We start from the raw sequence: 8,457 nt of genomic DNA on the forward strand, positions 1-8,457 counted from the left end.
AAGGTCATTCTCAGCACTTTTCAGATTTGGTGGGAATTGCTGGAGCTTCTGTCTGCTGGCCTAATGTTTGAGAACCCAGGATCACCTCCACACCGGGTTAAGACATCAGGGGACAGACTTCATTAGATTTCCAGACCCAGGACACTCCATCTCTACCAAAGCTTTCTCTCAGTTCCAGATTGACACAGAAAACAAACTTTGTCCCATTTCAAATTTGGCCAAGGTGTTTAGAAGATGGGTAGAGGAATAGATGAGGAAAGTCTCAGGAGCAAGGAGGAATATGTCAATAATATTCTGGTGCCAAAACCTCATATACAGCACATAATCAATAATTATCTAATTCAGGGGGCAGCTGAGTAGCTCAGTGCTCAGCTAGAGATGGGAGGTCCTAGGTTCAATTCTGGCCTCAGACACTTCCCAGTTGGGTGACCCCAGACAAGTCACTTAACCCTCATTGCCTAGCCCTTACTGCTCTTCTGCCTTGGAACCAATATAGTATTGATTCCAAGACAGAAGGTAAGGATTAATAATAATAATAATAATAATAATAATAATAAAACTCATTCAATACACATTCAAAAATTCAATTTAAAATATTCATTAAGCCCCCACTAAGTGCCAGATTCTGTTAAGTGCCAGGAATCCAAAGGCAAAACCATAATAAACTTGTATATAAACTGAATGTATGCCAGAAGAACTCAAAGTGGTTTGGGGAGGAAGAAAAGACTTCAGGTAGAACGGAATGCTTGAGCTTGTCTTTTTTTATCCCTTACTTTCTCTCCTAGTAACAACTCTAAGACAGAGGAGCTTTGTAATGAGAAGTTAAATGACTTGCCTAGGGTCACACAGCTAGGTAGTGTCTGAGGCCAGATTTGTACTCAGGTCCTCCCAACTCTAGACCTGGCTTTCTATCAACTATGCTACCTAGCTGCCCCCCAGGCTCAGTTTTGAAGGGAACCAGGGTTGAGGTAAGAAGGAGAGAAGGGACAACCTTCTGGCTATAGGAGAGCAGTAGGTAGGGAATTAAATTTTGACCTGATGACTTTCCCCCTATTTCCACCACCCAAACCAGACCATGACATGCATCCTGACTGTGATCATTAGCCAGTCACTGTTTTGGGTTGGGACAGAGAGAAAAAAAGAACAGAGGAGTCCAAGAGGGAAACATGGAGACATAGCGTGTCAGAGCTAAGGGGGAATCTGGAAACCATCTAGTCTCTTTTTTACAGGAAAATCATAAACTGGCACCCAGAAAATGGGAGTGACATAGCCCAAGTCCCACAAAATATCTGGGATTTGAACCCAAGTTTTCTCACTCTAAATCTAGAGCTAATCCAGGAAACCCAGAGAAAAGAAAGAATGAGACTGAGGGGTGGTCTGGAACTGTTCACACTGTCTCAGAAAGTCAAAGTCACTTGGAGAAATAGTATTGCTCCTTCTTGCTCCAATCCCATGGGCTAGGGTTCCTATGGAAGCCCTGAACTGGTCATGACACAGGAACAGGATTTCTTTGTGCTTGTATTTCAGCTTCATGTGTTCCCCTACTATGAAACTGGATGAGGAGATGTTCAGAGGAATGTAGGTCTAGAATTGGAAGGAACTTTGGAGATTATCTAGTCTAAAAACAGAGACAACAGTTACTTGCTTTGCATATAAGGAAACTGAGGCATGAAGAGATGAAGGGACTTATCTAGTGGTGAGTAGAAAAGCAGAATTTGAACCCAAGTTCTTGAACCCAAGGGTTCAAAGACCTTTCAGGTCTTCCTGGGTTTAAGCCTGATTGTCCCAAGCATCTTTGTGGTGATTCCTCCTCCCTCTCTCTTTCCATCCCTCATGACCAGGCAATCACCAAGTCCTATATATTTTTCCCTTGCTGTGTCTCCCAGAATCAATCCCCTCCTATCAATTTCTTTCGTTTCTTAAATCCTCACCTTCTTTCTTGGAATCAATACTAAGTTTTGGTTCCAAGACACAAGAGCAGTAAGGGCTAGGCAATTGGGGTTAAGTGACTTGCTCAGGGTCACCCAGCTAGGAAATGTCTGAGGCCAGATTTGTACCTAGAACCTTCTGTCTCTATCCTCTCAATCCACTGTGCCAACTAGTTGCCCCACCTCCTCTCAGTTTCCATAGTCATAACACCTAATTCAGATCTATTTCCTCATGCCAAAGTTCTAACCTTCATCGGGGGAGAAGGGGATGCATGTCATCAGCTGGTTACTGAACCAGAGTCATCTCTGGGTCTCAGGCATCAAATATGTAAAATAGAGGTTTGAACTGGGTGGGTTGAAAGTCCCTCCAAACCCAGGATTCCCAGCCTCCCCCGTGTATGAGTCACTCTTTCTTCTTTCTGGTCGTTTCATTTTCTGTTCTTGATTGCTCCTCTTGTTCCTCAGGGAGAAATTCTGACTAATCCTCAAAGCCCATCTCTGGGAAAACCTCCTCCAGGGAGCCTTCCCTGATCTGTCTTTCACACTTCTGAAAGTAGCTCTACCTCCTCTGGCCTTTTCTTCTTACCTGCATAACTCTCTTGGCAATGTTCACATCAGTCTTTATGTTCTATATCTGGGACACAGAAGGGTGGAATGTGAGGATCACCAGGGATCAGGGCTTCCAGTTCTATCACTTACTAGCTATCTGACCTTCAAGGAAGGTAAACTTCAAAGGCTGTGGGATGATGGACACACAGTGGCTTCCGTTTTCCCAACACTGTCTTATTCAACTTTGAATAAGTCATTTCCCTTCAGTTTCCTCACCTGTAAAAAGGGCATGATAATCTTCATACCCATTACTTCACAGAGTCTTTGTGATGAAAGAGCCTGAGGATCATAGCCTCATACAGCTAAAAGGGATCTTGGAGGCCATCTAGTCCAACCCTCACATTTTACAGATGAACAAACTGAGGCACAGAGAGGTGACGGCATGCCCAAGGTCACAGAAGTAGCAAGCATCAAAGTCCATATTTGAACCCAAGTTCTCTAACCACAAAGCCCATGTTCAGTTCTATATAGCCTCCCTTTTAAAAACTTCAAAGTACTCCAAAGGTGTTACAGTTGTTTCATGGGCTTTACTCTTCTTGGTATCACTCCTCCACCTCACCCTCTGCCCCTCAGGGCTACCAAAATCCAAACTAGCAAAAGAAGCCACTAATAGACCACATCAGTCAGAGCTCCCATGTGTCATCATGGTGACACCACACACACTCACTCACTCACTCTCTCCATCTCAGATGGCCCTTTGTCTAAAGCAGGGATCCAGAAATGTTTGGTTGTCCCGAAGCCCTTGGCAGTTGGCTGAAGCCAACTTTTCTTAGAATCATGTTTTAAGATGCATAAAACAAGATACACAGGATTGCGAAGGAGACCAATGATAATGAAATACCATGATCGAAATCTTAAGTTGATGGTTACTAGGTCAAGAAGCCTGGTTTTACAATGTATATCCTTTGATCCAGTAATACCACTATTGGTTCTGAATCCCAGAGAGATAAAAAAAGGGGGGGAAAGAATCTGCTTGTACCAAAATATTTATAGCGGCTCTTTTTATGTTGGCAAAGAACTGGAAATTGAGGGGATGTCCATCAATTGGGGAATGGCTGAACAAACTGTGGCATATGAAGCCGTTGGAATCCTATTGTGCTCTAAGAAATGCTAAGCAGAATGATTTCAGAAAAAGCTGGAAAGACCTACATGAACTGATGCAGAGTGGAATAAGCAGAACCCGGAAAACATTGGACACAGTAACAGCAATATCGTGGAACGTTTGGCATTTATAGGCAATTATAGGCACATACAATGATCCAGGATGGTTCTGAGGGACTTCAGACAAAGAATGCTCTCCACTTCCAGAAAAATAACTGTTGGAGTCAGAATACAGGTGAAAGTTGACATCTATTCAATTGCTTATTTGGGCTTATGTTTGGGGGGTTTGGTTTTATAAGATTACTCACAAAAATAAACAATACGGAAATACGTTTTGCATGATAATACATGTATCACCCAGATCGAATCACCTGCTAGCACCAGGAGGAGAAGGGAAGGGAGGGACAGAGATAAATTCAATCATATAACTTAGGAAAACTTGTATGGAAATTTGTTCTTACATGTAATTGATAAAAAAAATTAAATATAATTTTTAAAAAAGAACTCTAGTTGTTTGTTTTGTTTGGCCCTTATCTTCTATCTTGGAATCAATACTAAGAATTGGTTCTAAGGCAGAAATTTGGTAAAGCCAAGGCAAGGGGGAATGAAATTACTTTTCCAGGGTCACACAGTTAGGAAGTGTCTGAGTTCAAATTTGAACCAAGGACCTCCCATCTCTAGGCCTGGCTCTCTATCTTTGAGCCATCTAGTTGCTCACCAGAACTCTGGTTTAAAAGATGATATTGCAAGGCAACCCAACTAGAGATCCTAAAAAGTAAATAGCTTCTAAGAAAAAACAAGTCAGGCTGCTCAGATCCCACTCAATGGGCAACAACTTGTCTTAGAAAGAATGCCAGATTTGGAATTAGTGGATTCTAAATGCTGATTCTGGTCCTCATGGACTTTTTGTGACCTTGAGCAAGTCATTTCCCTTATTTAGGGTTTTCAGTTTCCTCCTCTGTGAAATAAGGCAATAGAACTAGGTGACCTCTAAGGTCCCTTCCAGTTTTAAATTTTAGTATCTCAATGCTTAGCTCGGGGCCTGCCACAGAACACATGCTTGGTAGGTATTTGTGAATCCAGAGAATAATTCTGACTCCCTGCCTGGGGCTGGCCCTACTGGCTTGAGTGGGAGTTCCTAAAGGAGGCCTCAGGAGATGAGGTTCCAGTTGACCAGTGGAACATATTCAGTGACTCTCTTTTCCTAAATTCATCAGTTGTTTCACTCATTGCCTTGTTTTTCCCATTCTGGTGTAGGTTTGTGTTTCACAGCTCTACCTAAACAGGAGCTCTGGTGACAGCTAACAATCGTATTGAATGAGGATGCAAATGAAATATCTCAGGTGGAAAGAATGATTATTGGTGGAAAGAAATTACTGTCATCAAAGAGCCTGTAGTAGGCTCCGGGGGATACGTGGCCAAAGGATAGGAACAAACATTTCTTTTTTTTTAAAAAATGTGAACTATTACTACACACATGAAACAGTCCCCAGTCACTAAGAATAAAAAGAATGCAAATGAAACCAGCTATGAGGTATCACCATTCGCCTAGCAGATTGGCAGAGGATAAAAGACGAGAACTTTCCATGTTGGAGTGGCTGTGGGATGAGGGGCACACAGCGGCTTCCATCAGTGGACATCAGTGTCCTAAATGACATCCTCAGATCAGCTGTAATACAGCTGTTAATAGCTGTATCATTGGGAGCCGAGGACAGATTGGACTCACAGCTCTAAAAGGGGTCCAGTAAAGAGATTAAACTGCCTAAAGAACCATCTCGAGACCCCTACAAATGAGAGGAAAAGACTTCCAACAACCAGGAACCATGGAGTTCCCCTGTAGCCACATGGGCTCCCTAAGATCAAGTCCACTCTCCTCTAGATGCTATCTGAGGGAGACTATGACAGACGGGGCAGAAGGGGGCAACTTTTGCACCAGATGTTATTAGTTTACCACCTTGGGAAATTCATCTTTCTAAATAAACACCAGTTAAGACTAGCCGACTAAAGGATTTCTCAGTTGGTCATCTTGGTGAGTGGAGGGAGCACACTGGTGGCAGTTCAAGCCAAAGAATTAGAAAAAGCCACCCCATTGCCCCTCGGGGTACTCCTAGAGACCTGAAGGGGAGATGTAGCCAGCTAGGCCCTGGAAGTGGGAGTTGGGATAAAGATGCTCCCAAACAGACATGGGCACAACTGGATGCCAGTTGGTTCTATCTGAAAGAAGTCTTCCTCTCAGGTCACTCCTGAGTATGAATGGATCTGTGATCCCATCAGTAGGGACCTATTCTCTTAGTTCTCTTTCCCATCCATCCCATCTCACTCTGGGTGATTCTTCACGGAGTTAGCAGACCAGAACCAGCTGCAGAACATCTGGGTAATCTCCAAATTTGGAATTCGTGCCTTTCTGGAAGCTGGCTCTCTAGCCTCTTCCACAGAGGGGATTGCATCAGGACCCCTCCTTAAACGAATTTACAGTAGAACCACAGAACAGGCCAGAATATAACCTTTGTTTAATGCCCTTGGTTGTGGCCATCCAAAAGAGATATTCTCACCTGATAACAGTACCAGGACTCGAGAGTCCTGTAAGGTACTTGAAGTCTATAGCCCTGAGTGGTTTAATCACTTCCCGTTATACTTTGATATATGATCCAATGAGTATAATTTTGGATCAACCCCTCCTTTCATGGATGTCCTTTTACAGGTAGAAGCCCAGAGAAGGGAGGCGATTTGTCCCAAGTCACACAGCTAGTTGAAGAACCAGGATTCAAATCCACGTCTCTTGATCCCTCATCTTTCTGAGATAACACGCAGAGCTGTCCAGCTGAGGTTCTACGTGAATCTCACAGATGAATTCTCAGAAAAACATAAGACATGGAGGAAGACAAATTTAGTTGTGGGGGGGATGAGCGGGAAACCAGTGGTTAGGACCAAGTAGCCCACCATTTCACAAGTGGTCACAAGCCTCAGAGTTGTTTATTCCTGTCATGGACTCACAGAGGGGAATGTGTGAAGATAGCCTCCCTTGTCATCAGCCCCCCTTACAAACCCAGACACCCCACCCAGAACCAAGATCATTTTCACAAAGAAATGTTAAAGGAAAGCAATTTCCCATATATGTGATTCACTCAACCCCTCCTGACCCCCACCCTGATCTCTGGCACCTATTAACAAGCGCCCCTTCGCCTCCAGCCTCTCCCTTTCTTTGCAGCCCATATCACCACTCACCTCCCATTTCCATGGGCCCTTGAAGGCTTATGAAACATTTTCTTTCAACAATCCTATAAAGTATAACATAGATTATTATTGTTCACATTACAGAAGTGAGAAGTCAGCTGCTCAGAAAGCACGACGAGATACACTAGTGAGAAAAGGACCTACACGTACAAAAGTAGAGCTGATCCTTTTGTGCTGGCAAAGAATTGGAAACTGAAGGGATGCCCATTATTTGGGGAATGGCCCACAGTTTTGAACCCAAGATACCTCACTCCAAAGTCACCGCTCATTCCACTGTGTCCCTTATAGCTTCCTCAAGCCTATGCCTCCATCAGTCCTTCATTTGAATTCTGCTTGAAGACCTCTGAGGAGGGAGAACTTAACAACTCCTAAGGCAACCCCTTTCTACTTAGGGACAGCTTTCCCAATTAGGAAGTCTTCCCTACCATCCATTGTGCCTTAATTGCCCTGTTTCCTTCATGCCCCCACCACTCCTCCTGGTTCTGTTCTCTGGGGCCCAATGGAACAAGCCTAACCACTCATCCACATGACAAACTTTGTAGATCACCATCATGTCACCCCCTGGGTCTTCTCTTCTCCAAGATTAAAATCTCTGGTTCCTCCAAATAGCAGTCCTATGACATGGCGCCCCATAGGACCCTTTTCAACATGATGATCAGTGGTTTGTTTTTTTTTAACCTTTATCTTCTGTCTTAGGATCAATATTGTGTATTGGTTCCAAGACAGAAGAGGAGTAAGGGCTAAGCACTGGGGGTTAAGTGACTTGCCCAAGGTCACACTGCTAGGAATTGTTTAAGGTCACATTTGAACCCCAAACCTCCCATCTCTGGGCCTGGCTCTCAAACCACTGAGCCCACATAGCTGCCCCCTCAATATCCTTTTAAAACTCTGCATCTAGCACTCACTTCAGCAGCACTTATACTAAAATTGGAACCATCTAGAGAAGATTAGCATGGCCCCTGCACAAAGGTACTCCAGATACCTTCTGACTAGGGCAGCAAGCAGGAAGCCCCACCTCCTGATAATCAAGAGCTCTCTTTAGATCCCATTAGCTTTAATGGACACCGCATCACACTATTCATGCATCCTGAGCTTGCCACCCACTAATACCCCCAGGGTGGTTTCAGATAAACTGCTATGCCTTCCCCTCTGCTATTTGTAAAGTTGGCTTTTTTAATTCTCACCCAAGTGAGAGTAAGACTTTACACTTATCTCTACTGGATTTCACCTTCTGAGCATCCACCATTTAATGATCCAACCTACCTAGATCCTTGGCCTCTGGTGTGTCACCCATCCCTCCTGGCTTAGGGTTGTCTGCAATGTATCAGCATGCCATCTCTGCCATTATCTAAGTCACTGATAAAAAATGTGAAACAGCACAGGATCAAAAAGAGGAGGAAAAGAGCAGTTAAGTGGCTCTATGGATTGGAGATAGGAGGTCTTGAGTTCAGATCTAACCTCAGATACTTCATAGCCCTGTGTCCCCAGACAAGTCATTTAATGCCAATTGCCTAACTCTTCTGCCTGGAAACCAATGCACAGTATTGATTCTAATACAAAAGATAAAGGTTTTAAAAAAAGGACC

General features: G+C 43.7%; 1 pseudogene; it reads left to right on the forward strand.

The window, feature by feature from the left end:
- The first annotated feature begins 7,769 nt into the window (after nucleotides 1-7,769).
- Nucleotides 7,770-7,842, forward strand: LOC123238439 (annotated as a pseudogene).
- The last annotated feature ends 615 nt before the right edge of the window (nucleotides 7,843-8,457 follow it).

The sequence above is a fragment of the Gracilinanus agilis genome, chromosome 2, assembly GCF_016433145.1.
Source record: "Gracilinanus agilis isolate LMUSP501 chromosome 2, AgileGrace, whole genome shotgun sequence".
NCBI lineage: Eukaryota > Metazoa > Chordata > Mammalia > Didelphimorphia > Didelphidae > Gracilinanus > Gracilinanus agilis.